General features: G+C 38.3%; 1 protein-coding gene across 1 annotated transcript in view; it reads left to right on the forward strand.

Moving 5' to 3' along the window:
* NAV3 (neuron navigator 3) overlaps window positions 1-18,315 on the forward strand; it is a 417,043-nt gene that overhangs the window by 90,378 nt on the left and 308,350 nt on the right. The window lies entirely within an intron of this gene.

An 18,315-nucleotide genomic window follows, 5' to 3' on the forward strand; every position in this document is an offset into this window, starting at 1 on the left:
GCTGTACTCAATTTCCTTTTCCTTATGGAAGAAAAAAATAAAATTGGTTTTCAAATGGTTGATGATGCCCAGTTATGAACAGAAAGCATAGAAAATTTTAACACCCTTAAAATCAGACTATTAAATCAGTCAGATTTATTCTGATATTTTTCATATAAACTTCAGTTTAGCAAGTTATTTATTTCTGTAACTTTAAACAAATGAACAATGTAATTTCATTGCTTAAGCATTTAACTAGCACCTTCTCTGGGACAAGTATCAATATGTGCATATTTGTACATACGTGTAAGTACTGATCTGAATACAAAGTTCAGTGCTTTTCTTGACTGGTACAGTAACTGTGGAAAGTAAAATAAATTCAGCATGAAATTTCAACAGTCTCACTTAAAATATTGTTGGAAGAAATATTATGGCACCAAACAGCATACATTTTATTTACATGCAAGTAAAACTCACACAACCCATCAAGCAAAATTTATTTTTTCTGCACAATGGTTGGTAAGCACTTAGTATACTTGACTACCTATTAATTTTGGATAGATATTAGGGAAAGACGTTCCAGCAAAATGTGTAAGACTTATAAGTCTTCAGGTTTTCTCTTTTTTCCCCTTTTTTCTTTGAAACACTGAATTTAGGTTTGAGGTTTGAGCAGAAGTAGTGGCTAATTATGGTCATAGTTTGAAGATGATTACGAAGCTAGTCATTCACCTGCTAAAACCATCATTTCATTCATCTTTGTTGCAACAGCTTTTTGATGTCTATTACAGATTTTTAAATGATTTTTTAAAATATTACAAATCACTTCATATCCCCTTGCACATAAGAAAGCTTTAGCAGTGTTGCTTGGCTGCAGAGAAGCTTCAAATTTCTCTTTTTAGTTCATGCTTATATTTACTTAAAACTAAGGTGTTAATGCCAATATTTTGAAAGGAAAAATATTGGCTTAGCTGAAGCCTGCCTCTGCTTATGCATGTGCATGAGACAAATCTGACTCCATCTGGTAAACGTCAAGGCTGTCATGGAGTAGCGACAATTCAAGCAGCCATGCTCCCTCTCCCTGCCATTCTAATAGCATGTCTGTGTGTCCTTGTATTTTTAAGCATCTCCCTCAAGGCTGACATGACAAGAATGTTGTTTCCACCTTATCCACCTCCATAAAAATATATTGTTGGTTTGTGTTTTTTTTAAACAACATTTCTGTCATGGGAAGGACATAAACACTTTAAAATCAGCTGCATCTGTTAACTCTTACTGCACTGCCTAGATCCCAGTGGGAGGAGCTGATGAAAAACAGAGAGAAAATTGGCAATGAGTTTACAAGCCAAATGTGATGAAGGATATATATGTATATTATATTACACGAGATGACTTGGGCATGGCAGGCTGCCCATTGTACTGTTGTTCTTCCTCCCTTCTCCCACCTCTGTTTTAATGATCAGTGGAGGCTCGAGACTGAACTTTTGAATTCTGTCATCTGTGAAATAGGCTGTCTGAAGACCAAAGTGCTTCTCTCTGCACAGCTTGAAACCCAACAGTATCTATACAAAGACAGAAAAATATTGCTGGAGAATGCAGAAAGTCACTACTTGATTTGGTAGTCTGCATAGGAGTGGTAAGAAAGAATGACTTCTTCCTCACCTTGTTTTACTATAGAGGTTTATTCCTTTATTGAATATGAACCCACCTGTGTATTCTGAATGAGCTTTCTGCAAGAAGGTGCACAAGCCTTTTGATGGTAACAGCCATTTTGATGACAGCCTGCTGCTACAGTTGCTGGAGCACATGTCTGCGTAGGCACGTTTTTCCTTTCTGGATGATAACTCAGAAAAACATTTCAATACAGTATCCTGTAAGGGGATATTCAGTAACTGATGCTGCATGTCCTATGTCTGCTTTGCTCTCACAGGACTTCTCTGTTTGAATATTACACTCATTGCTAAAAGTAGCTGTCTTATCACATGTGCTTTCGAGAGCAGGATTGGGAGATCTGTAACTCCAAGACCCCATCATTGTCGTTTATATGTAGGATGTTTACTTTCGCTCCATTAACTGAAACCTGGAATAGCTCTGTGTGGTGATAAACTGGCCCAGCCTCTAGTGCAGCGAGTTAAAGGTGAGTCTATAGACCAGTGTGGAGAATGAGAGAGTGATATGTAGCAGCAATGTGCAATATTCTCTCCTTATCGAGACTGGTAGCATAGAAGAAATGGAATATTTTCACCAAAAGTACATTTTCCTACCACTAGCAAAACCCATTTCTTTCTGTCAACATTATTGACAGAATAACCTTGTGACATTTAGCTGTATAATCTCTATACTTGTTGAAATTGTAAAATATTACGTAAAATAAATCCTGAAATTTCACTTCAGAGAGAAATGCAATGGTGTGATATGTAGACTGGAGCTGACCCCCACCAGGTCTTGCTGGTGCTGGCAGAAAGGATAAAAATATAAGGGTGCATGGCAACATAGATCACACTTTTTCCTAGTCTCTTGCTCTTGTTAGGAGCAATCTTTACCATCAGTTTACACTTCTGCAATACATGAGCAAGCATGCAAGCAGAGAATCCTCAGAAGAGTATTTAAGCTATCTGCGAACGAAATTTGGTAGAGAAGAGGGCAAAATGGGAGATTCCTTCTGCCTGATATCCTTTTCTGGCATTAAGTACTGATCTTCTTGTCCCAGAATCTAAAAGCAAATCCCCCAGAGTAGTCAGCAGCCCTGAGGAATACAACCGGGGTTAAGGTTGTTGTACTTTGCCTAACTAGGATTTTTAAACCATCTAACTATCAGACGGGTAGGCCTCTTCCTTCTGCTAGTGCTTTCCTGCTTTGTAGCCATAATTCAATGTTCACGGGGCCTGGGACATGAACAGAGTGACTGTAGTCCAGAAATAAATATAAAATTATTTCTTTGAACTGAAGCAGATCCTAGAAGAGAAAGCGGGAGAGTTCCCCCAAGTATTTGGATGCATATAATGTGATCTCTATGTGAGTTACCTAACATAAACAGTGTTATCTGCCTTTTGTCTTAGATGTGCTCTGGATTTGCCCCTGGAACAGAGTCATCTGACAGTGGAGAAAGAGAGCTTGTCCCTTGGATAATGGCTAGACTAATAACTCTCTGCACTTTTTGTAGGAATATGTTGGAGATTACGCTATTTTCTACATATCCCCAGGCAAAAGACGAAGTTAGCTATCTCAGAGGGCACTGTGCTTGGGTGCTTAATTACCTTTCAGGAGCTCAGTTTTTTATATACCTGGTGTAAGACCTTGAGCCATTTTTACAATAAATATTAACTTTAGAGCTCTACTGGAGAGTTACTGAGCGGTCTCCACTATGTGCTGCAGCTTTGAGCCAGTCCTGCACTGACTTTTTTCTCAGCAGTAAATAGATACCTTTGGGCACAAATATTTGCAAAATGGGTTATCATAATCACAGCCATTTGATGGGTCGTTGAAGCTTGAACAGATGTCCGACCTCCATTTTTCATAGCTATAAGCTGCCCATTTAAAGCTAAATGAAGTCAGTGCACATGATCAGGCTGATACTTGACTGTGACAGTAAGAGCTATGGTGTGCTCGTACTGTCAGGTCCGCATCTGTCCTAGCTCAGGCTGGGCCTGAACAGGCTATCTTCAAGAAACGTCCCTTTAACTATTCTGACCCTCAAAGATGTGACACTTCCATTCTTTTTGTGTTTACTAAAAAGAAATTTGACTAAATACTTTATAGGCTAGTGCTTATAAGTAAACTGCCATCTTAATGCTTGGCATGATCTGTAAATATAACCTAATAGGAGCAAATCTTATACTGAGAATGAATTAATACAGATGACAATGTTAATTTTATATCTCCAAAAATTATTTATGGCTTATAATAATAATGGACATCACGGAATATCATCTTCAAAATATTTTTAGTAGTCTATATTTTGTCAACTTAATTTGTTTACTAACATCTCCTGATTGGGGAGGTGGTTGTAGGTTGATTTAACTGGGAGGTTTTCATACTCAGGTTTCTTCTTCTGCAGTGTGTGAACTGGTGGTGGCTCTGTAACCTGACAGGGAATGCTTCTGCTGTACCGAATGATATAAGAAGAGAGGTAACAAAGTGGGTGGACGCAGCAGAGTGGGGCCCTGGGGATCTGGGCCCCAGTGGGTGGCATGTCTCCAGAGGGACATTGTAGCACCCACCCAATTCCTCATGTGGTGCGTGTAGCTGCTCGGCAGATCAAAGGTGCCGCAGACCAGCAGGGCAGTCCACGAACCACGCTGGGGCCACGATACCAACGTGGCACTTGCTGTTGGATTTAGGGAATGAAAAGGAAATGACGTGCTTTTTTGTCTCTCTATTTCTTTCTCCCCTCGCCAAGTTTTGGAAATGCAAGTGTTCACGTCAAGGCTTTTCTAAAAAACTGTTGGCTTTTTTCCCCCCCCTAAGCTATTCCAAACTATTGAGGAGTTGTAACTTATTTTTGCTGTCCTGCTTTGTTGCTACAGCAGTGAGAGAGAACTTTGATATTAGAATGCTCACTGCACTGTACAAAAATGTTATGAATCATTGCTTTTATTTCTGCTTCCTAGAGTGCAAAGATCTTACTCAGCCTATTTCATACCAAAATATACTATTACTCACGTGTTCAGCTGAGACCTACAGTGTCACCTAATTCGAATCACAGTTCCCATACTAAAAAATGACAGATCTTCTGTCAAGCAGGTTTTAAAGGGGTTTGTAAAGTATCTGTATTTCATTTGGTAGCTGTGTGTGTTATTTAATGGCTTTTTTTTTTTTTTCACTCAACAGTAAAATACGTTTAGTAAGTGTTACTTCTGTGTGTGATGGTGAATGGGAAGACATGATTTGTCCGTGTCTCAAAAAACATGGTGATGAAATGACTTTAGCTATATATGTGCTATTTACAGATAAATCCCACCTGCCTTTGTTTATACCTTTGCAGAATCACCCTGACTTCTCAGAATTTTGGTGAAATATAGCACCAGCATGTCACTGGATGAGCAGGAGTTTATTTAAGAGAGTGCTAACTTAAATATACAGGAATATTTTTCACGGCACTTTGTACTTCAGCTCTAAATTTAGCCCAGTGAGAAGAATCTTCAAAATCAGTAGACTCTTGTAGGTAGCCTTGAGTTTCCTGGGGTAGGGGAGAGCATAGAAATTGAAAATAAGGATCAGACATCACATAATTCTTGCATTCTTTGAAACAGAAATGTCAGCTAAGTCTTTAAAGTGTTTGTTCTCCCATCAGAATACATCCCATCAGAAGACATCCGGCATACACTTTAAAGTATTGTTCAACTTCTTGCAATGACAAAATTCCAAAGTAACCTGCTTAGGTTTTAATTTTTTCCTGTGCAGGGAAGAAAGGCTTGGGAGTCATGTCCTGAAAGGAAAAGTGACATTACTGGACATATAGGGGCCTGACTCAGGAGGAATTAGTTGCGGAAGTAATATTTATTACCCTCTTCCATTTCAAAGAGACATAATATCCTCCTGTCCCTAAAGGTATTACTGTGCTCATAGCAGAGCTGTGAAAAACGGTTGTGGTTTTGCCCACGTGTCATCGCAATTCGTCGCCGCCTTTCCCTTATGGTTCATCTGCTGCACCTACCTGTGAACGAGGGTAGCGGAGATGTAGGTGCTCTTTTGTTTCTGCCAGTTCTCCCACAGGTGTGATAACCTCTAGCAAAGGGATGAGCAAGACAACAGTAAGATAATGGGCATTCTGTATTTGGGAATACATAAAAATATATTACTACAAGATCTGCTAGGGCTTTCGGAGTGTAAAGACTGTCAGAGATGTGAGCCAGGATGTGTTGGTGCTTGACTGTTTCATTTCTCCTGAGCCAGTTTATGGTACTGACTTTCTTCTTCTTAATATTGAGTTTGATGCGATTACACTCCTTCCAGACAAATGAGTAATAGTGTTTATAAATGGCACCTTATGTGCGAAACAAACCAGGAAGAAAATCTTCCAAAAGAAAAATAAGAAAAGTGAGAGCAGACATAGATTTTTAAAATTCTCTGGGAGAAGTAATTTTCTTTAAAATTGTTCTTAACTTCCTAAGAAGAAACACAGTAAATAATATGCTTAGAGCTTATTAGGAATTTTCCTTTTTTTTTTCTTTCTCTCACTTTCTCTTTTTCTTTTTTCTTTCTTCCTTTCTTCTTCTGTGTTCTTTCCTCCTCTTCTTCCGTCTTCCTTCCTCCCTTTCTCCCTTCCTTCCTCCTTCGTTCACTCGCTCATTTTTTATACATATTCTAATCATTCAATGTAAAATGCATATTGCAGCTCAAGGCCAGCCATTTTCCTACTATTCAAAAGCAGTCAGCTATTCCATGACATCAACTATTTTAAATGATCCTTCTGCTTGATTATTTGGTTGGTTATTTGGGGGTAATATTGGAAATATTAGACTTCTTTCAGAATATAAATCATATACTGCGAGACAGATGGAAGTTTGCCTTGTCCAAAAATATAAAATATATGACTCATTTTTATCTTTGGTTTTCCACTGTAAAGAATGAGTGTCAGCTTCCTGTGTAATTTTGATTTGTTTATCCAGCAGTTTTGTTTGTCCATGCAGTTTGTCTTTGCCACTTGTGGTCTATATTTGGTTTCCATAAAAGGTATGTTTTCTTTGAGGCTATCTTTTTTTTTTTACCACTGCCAAACCCACAAGTGATACACCATTACTTGGACTTTTGTTCTTAATTTAAACTTGGCATAGTGTCTCCCTCTGGTGTAAAATCTGAAACAAAATCCATTCTGACATAAAAGCTACGAGGTAACTCCTTCATTTGAGATTGAGTGTGGGTTGGGTTCTCTTGTATTGTATGGAGTGAGCTTTTCTACTTTCCTTGTATTAGGAAGGAGGGACATAAGGGATGAGGCTAGAAAATTTACCTGATGGTTGAACACTTACTGGAGTCAGTCCATCTTATGGAGTATACTGGGAAGTCTGTGATCAGGAATATAAAAGTTAAAAGTTGGGGAAGCAGCAGTTTATTTTTAAGAGGGTGTTCCATCAGAGAGCTATGCTAACCCTTTCTTACTGTTTTTCTTAATCTGAATGACTTCGGTGTCTTTGAGCAAACTGGAAATATGTGAAAGTGGAAAACGATCAGTTCCAGTTGCTGAAACATAATCACGTGTGCGTCTGCCCAGTAGCAATGGTAATAACAAGTTCTGATGTAAAATACTTGTTAGAATACGATGACAGCAGTTGAGTGGGTTTCTTTTCCTTTCTCCCCTTTTCCTTTGTTCGTTCTTCCTTCCTTCTTTCACTTCCCCCTTTTCTTCCTCCTTTTCTTTACTTCCTTCCTTCTAAGAACAAATTTGAGATGCCAGATCAGTGTGAAGCACAATAGATTTGGAAGAGTGTATCACAGGGAACTGATAGACATGGAAGCACAAAATCTCCCTGTGTTTCACCTTGTATTGTAAATATATGTATTTTTATTTATTTATTTACCGTGGAGAGAAAGGAAATTACAGTGTAATGTTTTATTTTATGCAGTCTTGGCCAATGACATCCAAAGGAGTCTGTGAAGAAAATACACAAAATTTCTGCAGATGAAGCTGTGAGCTTACTTACCTCCCCCGGGCCATGGGGACCTCTTATCTGGTCATGGTTGTGCAGTCTGTTTGCAGTGGGTGTCACTGCAATCTCAGATGGCGTCTGCTAAAGTTCCTCTGACAAGAGGTTGAGAAAGCAGCATCCTTTGGCTTTTCACAGCCCTTCACCACTACTGAAGTGAGTTCACTGACCATTCATTTCACTGTAGAGTATCACAAGTGAGTCCTTAATCACCTTACTTTTCTCTTTCTTCCCTTCATTTAATCATTTTTGTCCTGAGGGAAGTAGCAGCAAGTTATAGGCAGCACAAGGCTGTTGTTTTACCTTGTGTTGTCTTAGCCACAGAGGTAAGTTGCTGTGTTTGAGCTCTTTAGTGGCATCTGTATCTCAGGGTGGACGAGAGGAGTGGGATGTGGAGGATGGAGGAGACTTGAGTTCTGCAGTCTGTGCTGCTTTGTCACAGAACCTCTTCCCCGTCCTTTCCATGCCTGGCTCTGAACTGGAAAATGATCCTATTTCTGCCTTCAGATGGGGAAAAGCACAGAGAGCGTACCTTTCTATTTGTTAAAGCAGCTCAATTCAGATGGTAATGAACAGTGTCAGCTTGGGATTTAAGGCAGATGGTTCTATATTTTGTAAATAAAAAAGGTATTTCAATCAAACAGTTTGAACAAATAAACTAAACTCCCCTAACAGGTAGATCAAGTACTCTGCTATTTGGCCTTGACGTGTAAAGGTGGGTCTCCAGGTGTCTCTGTATGCTTGCTGTTGTGAAGTTTGATGATGAAAGTCATTCCAACTGGCACTTTGAACTAGTGCTTTTCTGAAATTTTCAAAGCAAAACACACAAGAGATCCTGGTACTAGCTGTACCGGATTTAATATCTGGACCTGAATATAACAGCAGGATTGGATCTGTTGGAAAAGCAAAACTTCATTTTGTAGTGTACCGATTTTTTCCTATTTTTATCAAAATTTTCAGTCAGCTATAGTCTGCGCTACAATTAAAGGAAAGAGGCCTCCCATTTAAGTAAGAACACAGCTAAATAGTGCTTTTGACATGCAGGATATGATTTTTCCAGTGTTTGAATTGGGGTGATAAAGAATACAGGCATACAGCTCAAAATCCTGATTTCTGTACACTGCAACCGAGAGGAGCATGCCTGAAAAGCCTGAGGACAGAGACCCAGAAGGCAGCACTCTGTTAATTATAACTCTGGCTGTGGAAGTCTCACGTTTGGTATCAGTAATTTCTGTTACTTTGGGGTTTTCAACTGTAAGAGTGGTGGTGTATTGCCTGCGTCATAAAATACTGAAATAGCTAATTTTTGTAATGATACCCAGCAGTAAAAGGGTACTAATAGAAAATGTTCTTCTTTTAATGTTAAGATAGTGTGACATATATGAAATAGTAATTTAGATTTTTTTTTCCAACAAAAAGGCCCACAAATGCTCTACCACTTCGATTTCTTCAGGATTAACATATTCAGTGCAAAAATCACATATAAACCATGGTTGTGTAGCATAATTTATTAAAGCATTTCCTTTTTTGACATATCTGTTTCTGTAAGGTTTCCATATATGACCTAGATAGGAGATTTATGATAGCCTCATTATACCACTAGGCATTTCCATCATCACTTACAAGAATAAGAAAATTGAATTTTGCTTAACAAGGATCAATTAAAAAAATAAAGAGGATAAGACCTTAAGCAGAAGACTTTAAGCACAAGTCAGATGATACTAAATTCAAGTGAACTCCCCAATGTATTAGACGTCTGCTTTGTTGCTTTCAGGTTCCTTGATTTTTTTCTCTTAATCCCATCCAAGATGTTCTTCAGCTATATAAAATGAACTTTTGTTTTTATGCTGTTCTCAGGGCTTAGTTGAGAAACAGGAGTGCAGCTGTGATGGCCTTGGCCATAGAGTCTTTTTTCACTGAGACACATTCCTTTCTCCTTGCCTGCATCACTGGGCTCTTGTCCAAAACCAACTAGATTGTGTTTATATTGTGTCCTCCTTTGCTTTAGCCTTCGTTAGGATCCTGTCATGCTCAGCCCTCACACTATGTCACATTCATTATGGTGACTCCTTTATTCCCCTTTCCCCAGACTTCGTCGTGAGAACTGTGTCACATTACTTTGTGCTGAGCACATTTAACATTTTTTTGTTAGAAAAAGGACAGACAAATGGTTCCAGGGACACCATGAGATCAAAATGTCTTCATCAGCCAAAATTCTTAATACTCTCGGTAATTTTAGTCCCAGTTTGATTTTCTAAGAATGCTCAAGTTCTGTCAATCAGATCTAAAGCATCAAATGCTGGACTGTCTTCTGAGACTTTTCTTTCCGATTGCTCCATGCCATTTTCCACTCTTTTGTGTTTGACGTTGCAATCCCTTGGTTCAATGTTCTTCAAATTAAGCCATTTGTTTCTTACTCTCAGCAAGAAGTATACGGTTGCTAATGCAAAGGCCTTTTACTGGCCCTACAAATTAGTAAATACAAATCTACAGGCAATTCCATCTTCAGGTGCCCTTGAAAACATTCTTGGGCACTTTATCCCTACAATGAAAGATAATTTCTGAAAGAATTATGCAAATTTTTCTAATCAGTTTGTCAAGGTATGGAATTTGTCCCAATGTGTCTTGCTGCAAAAAATGAAGTTAGTCTTATTTTCCTTAAAAATTGACTCTTTCTTGGACAATTCACTTCTGAATGAATATTACAGCTCAGTTTTTTAGTACTGTGAAAATTAAATGTTTTCTATATGCAAAACTGGAGAAAACAAAACTGCCAAAAGTTATTGGAAGAAATGCAAATAATTTGCACAGCCCTCCCATTTAATAAGGGAATAATTATGTGCAGGGGATTGAATTAAGAGTTTGATCCTTGCCTTCCCTTTCTGATCCCCTTCCTTCTCTTCCATTCCCTTCCATCAAAAAAACCCCTACTGAAATACATTAAAATCTAAGTCTCCCTAGAGTATTGGGTCACATTTTGCCATGAAGCCATGAAAGCCAATGATATGCTGAAGAGATATGAGGATCTCCCTGAGGCCCCATGTTACAATTTTGTATCCAGTGTTTATCACAGTGATTTATTTGTCTGTTATGCAGTTCTCCATCTCTAGATGCTGCATGTATCCTTTCCACAGCTGACATGTCTCTTGGCTCATAAAATTTTCTTTAAATGAAAAATATTGCAGATCTGGCCACACTAAATACCAGGAAAATAATTTCGCAGTGGAGGTTATCCATAAACAAGTTATCCACCACGTCTTCCATCAAGTAACACAAACTAAGCAGTGCATTATCCTATCTGCATAGTCTGTGTGCTTTGTCAGCAGCATATAACACAGCCAAATGCAACTTAATGAACTATCTCTTTTTTTATTTTTAGTTAGGAAAGAAAAATATTTCCTCCAGGCTTTTGCCAATGATAAGTCACAAAACATGGGAGAATTTTTTTCCTTTTTTCCTTTTTTTTTTTTTTTTTTTTTTTTTTTTTTTTTTGGTGCTGGGGAAAAGGAGCACCTAATGTTGTAATTTCAGTGACACATCCTGGCAAGTGTATTTATTAGAGGCTTTTATAATATATGAATATATGTATCTCTACACATGTATATATATTTTTTAAAAAGCTTGAGATACTTTTTAAGTCCCAACATTTGTATCAGGCTATAAGCTTTTAAGTATGAAGCAAACTGAGTTCACCTGAAGGTTTTTGCAACTAGAGGGAAGATTTTTAAAAGCACAAACAGCAGGTAGGTACATATAATTGTGTAAAATCCCCTTGTGGAAGTTGTCCACAGTGTAGTCTGCCTACATGATCGAGCCACTTCAAGCCAGTTGTGGGGGTGTGTCTGCAAACCCAACCGCACGATTTAGGCAAACGCGATTAATCCACTCAACCTGTGTATAAATACCCAGGAAATTTGAATGGAGGGTTCACATGAATTTTTAAAATGAGAATTAGACAAAGTGGTATATCATTTAGTGACAAGCCTGATCTGGTAGACAGTACTATTCCTGGTCCTTTACTACGTCCTTTACTATGACCCCTATGTCACTGTGTTAGTGTCACTAACAAACTGAATGAAATCTCATGTTCTCCTGGGCACAATTCTACCTCTCCCATTTGCGTGACTTCTGCCTCCCATTCCAGCTGTACGTGATGACACAACCACCTATTAAAGCAGGCTTTTAGCACTTCTAAACTGACATCCTCGTGGGGGTTTGCAAGATGGAAATTAGCGAGAGAGACAATGAAGAGGGTAAAGCTTGAAGGAGCTATTTTGGAAAAGAGAGCCTCGAGGCCCTGAAAATTTATCCTGGGCACCAACTTACACAAGCTGCTATAATATATTCTGTTGGGGAGCACCTGCCTGTAAGGAGCTTACCTTATTAAACCCAGACTTCTATTAAATCTTGCATGTAGACATTTTCTTGGTAATTGCATGGAAGACACAAAGCTGGACCGTCCCTCCTGTCTTCCCACTGGAGTCTCTATTAGACCTACTGACAGCCATAGCAAGTGTTCCCAAGGTGAAGCATCAGTCACAGAGCCAGGAAGGTTCAGACTCCGGGTAGGAAATAAGAGGAATTTCCTATCTCCTAGACTTACACTTTAGCCATGGTATTCTAGCTACCTGTAGAGGCCAGTTTGTAATAGGTGTTATTTGATTTAAACTTAAGTAATATTCAGGAGTTTACATAACTCCCTTTTGCACATAAACACTGCTCAGAGCCCTCTGCATCCATCCATACACATATACACACGTTTTTGTTATTTTCATGTGCATGGAGTAGCACAATTTTCCAGGAAATTCCCAGCTGAGAAATTACTGCAGGCTGCAGATCATTCTTCTGATCTTTCTTCTTCTCATGAGTTTTAAACCTGCAGGAGATGCATTCTGATACAGCTGAGGGCACAGAAGTAATTATAGGTTTTCTTTGCTTTGGACACACTTATTTCTCAGGGGGTTGCTTTCCTAAACGTGCAGTGTAAGAACCGCCTAAATAAACCAGGTGTCAGAAATTGATTCGCACAGACATTTTTATAGTGAACTGAGCAGCTGAGCCTTCTAGACTCCTGAACTCTGCTAAAGCCATAAGGACTCTCCTGTGTAAAATTAGCGTATAAGGCATTTAGCATTTTGAAGTCGTCTTTTTTCATTAAGTTAGGCCCAAGCATTGCAGGGTAAGTTCATGTGTGTTAGGAAAATTGTTGTTTCGACTTGCTGTGATGATGCAGATGAATAAAACATTTATTTTTCATTTTTACCTACTCAGTTTGTTGACAGTCATTAATTAGATGTTCAGGTGGAGTTTTTCATTAATGAGCAATTGCTGAAGTTCTACTTTAACTCTGTATCAGTTTTTGGCATCATAATCATGAAAAAAAATTTAAAACATCTCTGGGCCATGCCAGAAAACACTCTGTCATTCTTATCCCATGAGACAGCTGCTGTCTCATCAAAACCCAGTATATCGCATTTTACACATAAATGGCTATATTTTATTAAACAAGGACTAAGATGACCCTCGTGCATTTTGAACAATGCTATGCTTACATACGTACAAAGGCTTATCCCGCTTCTTTTGAGAGCAGTGGGACCATCACTTGGACTTGGAAAAGTAATTTAGGGTCCTTTTGACTCTTCCATGGATATTATTTCCATTATTACCCATAAAAGAAAGAACCTTGATATAAAATACTCCTTCACTGAGGTGATGTCTCAGGTTGAAATAAATAGCTAGAAAATGCTAAAAAGCAGACAAAACAATTTTCACTTGTTTTACAGTTTGAATGGGAGTTTTAGAGAAGAGGACTTTCTTGCCAAAACCAGACTGCTGGGAACAGAGCTAATAGGGTGAGTGGGTGGGCAGGACGGGAACTGATTTTTGGGATACATTTCTTAATTTCCAGTCTGCTCCTCTGAAAGAAGGCTCTGATCCTTCAATTGCATCCTCCTGTTTTTCCCACTACAGGGTAGCAATGATCACCCTGAAACATTTAACATCAAACTGCTGGGTGATACTTGCTGCTTTTCAAGAGGATTAACCTAGCAGCAGCCAATTAAGGCACACTTAAAAGCATTTTCATTTCTTGGTTATTAAAATAGACATGGGAGTCCTACACTTGCCAGCAAGAGTTGCCAAAAACTTTCCCATCTTGTTACCGTTGGTTCAGTTCCCTTGGTAGAAACAGCACTGGACCCCAGCGTAGGTCTGGTGTGGTACCGCGTTGATGCAGCCTGTGCTGGCTGCGTGCTTATAACATCTGTTGATGAAAAGGTATTGAAACTCTAAGGAGTGAAAGTGTGTGTGCATCAAAGCAGTTCATTTTACTGCTGCTTTAGGAACAGTGGTGTTACTGGCAATTTTATTTTTCTGAAGTGTATTGCTTCTTAAGCAGGATGCATGTTATATTAAGTAATAGACTTTAAAATTACCTTATGAAATAGTTTAATGTAAATATAGCCATGGGTAATAGATTCTTCTCTCCATGTTGAACAGTGCTGGTATTAAACTTTCTTAGAAGGATGTAAGAACTATAGAGGGATGCTGAGTTTCTGAACTCTTACTTTCTACTAAAAGCTCCAATATTTCCACAATGCTTCTCCTTATTAAAAAAGTCATTGTATAGTGCATCCAGCAAGCTTTAGCCCTAGAAGTAGGACATCAAATACTACTCTATTATTAGAAACTTTTCTATTATTTAAGAAGCAGGAGTAGCACATTCTTGTTGTAAATTATGCATGGGAATTAAAAAATTCCTAGGTGTCTGGGGGTACAAATCCAATTAAAAGCCCAAGCTGTTGAGGTGGTTTGAGCAGCTTATCTTAAATGAAATACAGAAAACAGCCATGATCTTGCGGTAAAGATCATGAAATAAGCCTCAGGGCTTTGAAATTTCTGGCTCTGCCGTAAGGTGTCATGTTTGATTTCAGAGAAGCAGTTCTCTCTGTGCCCAAGCTCCTCACCTCCAAAGTGGGAATAGCCCTGCAGAGACAGGCAATGATGATAAATCAGTCGGGTTTTAAAAACAGTTCCTGTGCTGAATGCAATATAAAAAACTTATTAGAAGTCCTACCAAAAAAATACAGCACAATGATATCTCATTATCTCTCTTTTTAAAATCAGTCTTGACATAATGCTGCTGTATGTTGCCTTTAATTTGTTGGGTGTTTTTTTAATCTGCTTGGCACATACAGAATGCTTCATTGCCAAGAATAATCAATTTATAGAGAAGTGAATGGCTTCCAGAACCGTGAATATTGAATGATATCTTAAACATTTTCTGTAAAAACATATTGGTGCTTATGTTTGAATGCGTGAATTCTGACTGCTGTGATCATTCCTTCAAATAGTTATTTAGTAATGTAAAACTCCTTTTCCTTAGTACTCTCACTCTCTAAAGACCAAATCCAGTTCTCATTAGTGGAACAGTTACTGCAACTATTTTCAGCAACTTCAGTGGAGGTCAGTGAGGACCCTAAGTTAAAAAAAAAAATTGCTAAATTGCAAATACAAAATCCCAGATTGTATTTAAATGTTTGCTAAAAATCAATAAAATGTCTGAAACTTCCAGCAACCCCTAGAGGCAAAATCTTCACAATTGTCAGGGCCTTCTGCTTCCCTCTTTCTGTGGCAGTTACGCACCTGAATGTTTTTGAGAATTAGGGTTTAATTGATATATCAAAAGCCCAAATTTTCAAATCAAGGCTGGATTTTCAAGGTGTCTTATCATGCAAATAGGAGTTCACAGAGTTTTAATTTGAAAGTCAGTACACAGGCACTTTTGAAAATACCCTTAAGCACTTACCAGCATATTAGGCAATAAATGACTTTAAAAACTAGACACAAGTGACTTCAAAACTAGGATTAAACCCAGATGTTCAAAATTACTGACTTGACTCACTCCTGTTTATGTCAGTGGGAGTTAGGTGCTTAAGTAGCTTCACAGATTTGGTCATTAGGACGTAAGAGTGCTTTACACTTGTGAGTCTGGATCAGTGTCCCTGTATGCAGCCATCTAATTATCCATCCCTAACGATGGATACATGCTTCATCCTGTGTGTATTCAATGGATACCTATGGGTTAAATTTTAAACTGCCTTTATATTGCAAGCTTCTAGTACTTTTTGTGGGAATTAGATGCCAAAATACATTTGAAACCTTTATCTAATTGTTATTCTGTTTCAAGCTGCATTGCAGCATGTCTCAGAGATAAATGAGCTATGCAGGTAACTAAGTGAGGTAGTTAAGGTATTGGGAGTGGACAAGCTGTGGCAACACCAAGTTCTACAAGAGTTACTTTGCTTTGCCAGATATGTTAACCCACGGAAAAAGCCATACTGCTCTGGATCACTTAAAGCTGTTGCAGTCTCTTGTGAAAGAAAGATTGCAGTACTTTCAAATGCCTTCTTTGTTTCTTGTATTTGCTTATGCACCACAGTGATGAATGTGACGTAAGTATCAAAGTATTAGACATGTAGTAGAATGACTCCAATTTTACACCACTGTAAATGGAAATATAATTATTTGTCAGTCCTGGAGTAGCTGAAGGATAGGCTGAGTCAATATTCTGGCTAAAAGGAAAAGAAGTGGGCATACAGCATCTGTAACTGCATCCCTGAGGGTACATTAGCAAGCTAACATGGTCAGGATTCCTCCTGAAAAGCTAAAAATATGAAGAGGAAACTATTACTATGCCATTAAGGGAAAATATTAGGTGTTCTGAACAAAGATCCTTCTATTTCAGGAACCAAAAAGCCCCCCAACAGGAAGGACCTAAAATAAAAAGTAATACTAAAAAATAAGGAATTGATATTGGTCCAGAACTTCTTACTAAGGAAAAAATTGATATAAAAAAATTGATATAAACCATGAAATCCTGCTTGCTTAAGACAATATAAATCTGTTAGAGGGTCCTGATTCTGCATATATTTATGCATGAGCTTAACTTAATGCAAGGGAAGAGTCCCTTTGGGTTTAATGGATTTACAAGTGGGTTTTAGGCTGCTAGAGCATACACGCTTGAACTATGGGGTAGAAGAAATTCCTGTTCTTGGAAAAGAGCTAATGAAAGCAATATCAAGAAATACACTAGAGAATCACTGAGAATATGTATGTGAGTGAGTGTACAAAGACTTGTAGGATAAGGACATGGAAAAGTAAATGATGTGGCTCTCCAGTATCTCTATGTAAACTCAGTTTTTATATGAAGTTTTTTGTTTTGCTTGGCCCTTCACTGATCCTTGCTTTGTTTTTGATAGGTTTTTGAGTGTATTTATTTTGGTTTTAGGGGTAGTAGTTGAAAGTGGGGAAAAATGTAATTGTCTTTTCTTTTTTGCTTAACTTTTTAAGTACACAAAATAAACCCCATAATTATTCAGTTGGCTAATTGCATATTTTTTCTGGCTCATTGTTATCAGTGGACAATAATTTGTTGCCATAGATGGTCTGTTGGGAAAGAGATTTAGTCTAGTCCAGTGGTGAAAGAACAGATGGGAAACTCTGAATTACTGAATTATTTCAGTTTCTTGACTGGCTTAAAGCTTCCATGCTTATTTCCCCACTCCGTGGAATGGCAAAGAAAACTTTGTGGGTGTAAATTGGTGAGAAGTTGTCCTTCAGTAGAGCCAGGTCTTACTCCTGAGGTTTATCTCAGTGGATTTGTGGCAATAAACTTAATATGCTTAAAAAGTCTTTTTAAATAGAAAGTATGATATAATTTTAATACATTAATTAGAGAATCTGTTGTTCAGAGAGCTTTACACTTTGAATATTTTATGCGACAGTGTCTAATTGTCACAGATGAGGGATTTTCATTCTGTGGTTTCTTGACGTGGCCTCCAATATACTACACAGTGGTTGAAGGAGTACGTCCAGGTGGTCCATACAGAGGCCTTCCCTGCTAGCAAAGTAGGAATGCTTGAATCTCTTGTGGCTCCATTCATAATGGTTTAAATTCCAAAACTATTTTAGGAAATTACATTTTTAAGTATGAATATTTCCTTGCTCCCAGTTCAAATTCTTCAGTATTAGGACTATTGCAATAAAGTTTACTGTACTCACGCTTTTTTGGAAAGGTCAGGACAGGACAAGCATAGAAGTGGTGGGTCTGTAAATGATGACGAGTGCTAAAGTAAAATCCCATAACCAGGGAAGGAAAAGTAAACAAACATTATGGATACAAGAAAGATGGGTCATAACCAAGAAGTATCACCCCACATTAATACAGGCCTATTGCACCTAGCTCCCTTCACACCATTCTAATATTCTTTTTGATGCAATCAAGCATGCAATTTTCCAAAGAAAAATGTGTGTCGGGATTGGGCGGCTGCAGGATAGGTGGCTGTAGGATAACTCTTTCTTAAAAAATGGTCTGCAAGATGACCACAGTTGAAAAGCTGCATTAAAGGTTATATTTGGCTAGACATTGAGTACAACTTAAGTAAGTAGGAAAAAAAAATTAATCTGAGTTAAAAATATGGGGAAAGGACAGAGTCTTGGCTAGATCCCAGGTGGTTAGCGGTCTCAGGTGATCCTATAGTGCAAGAGCATGAGAACTATGGATCTACTCCATCCCTTGAAAACCAGCAAGGGATTATTCATCTTGCTTCGCTATTTTTTGGGGTCTAAGCACAGGAGGGCTAACCAAAGGGTTTCTGGGTTTCTGTGTCTCTTATTTCAGGTTTTGAGGGCT

Source organism: Accipiter gentilis, chromosome 34, assembly GCF_929443795.1.
Source record: "Accipiter gentilis chromosome 34, bAccGen1.1, whole genome shotgun sequence".
In the NCBI taxonomy this organism is placed as follows: domain Eukaryota; kingdom Metazoa; phylum Chordata; class Aves; order Accipitriformes; family Accipitridae; genus Astur; species Astur gentilis.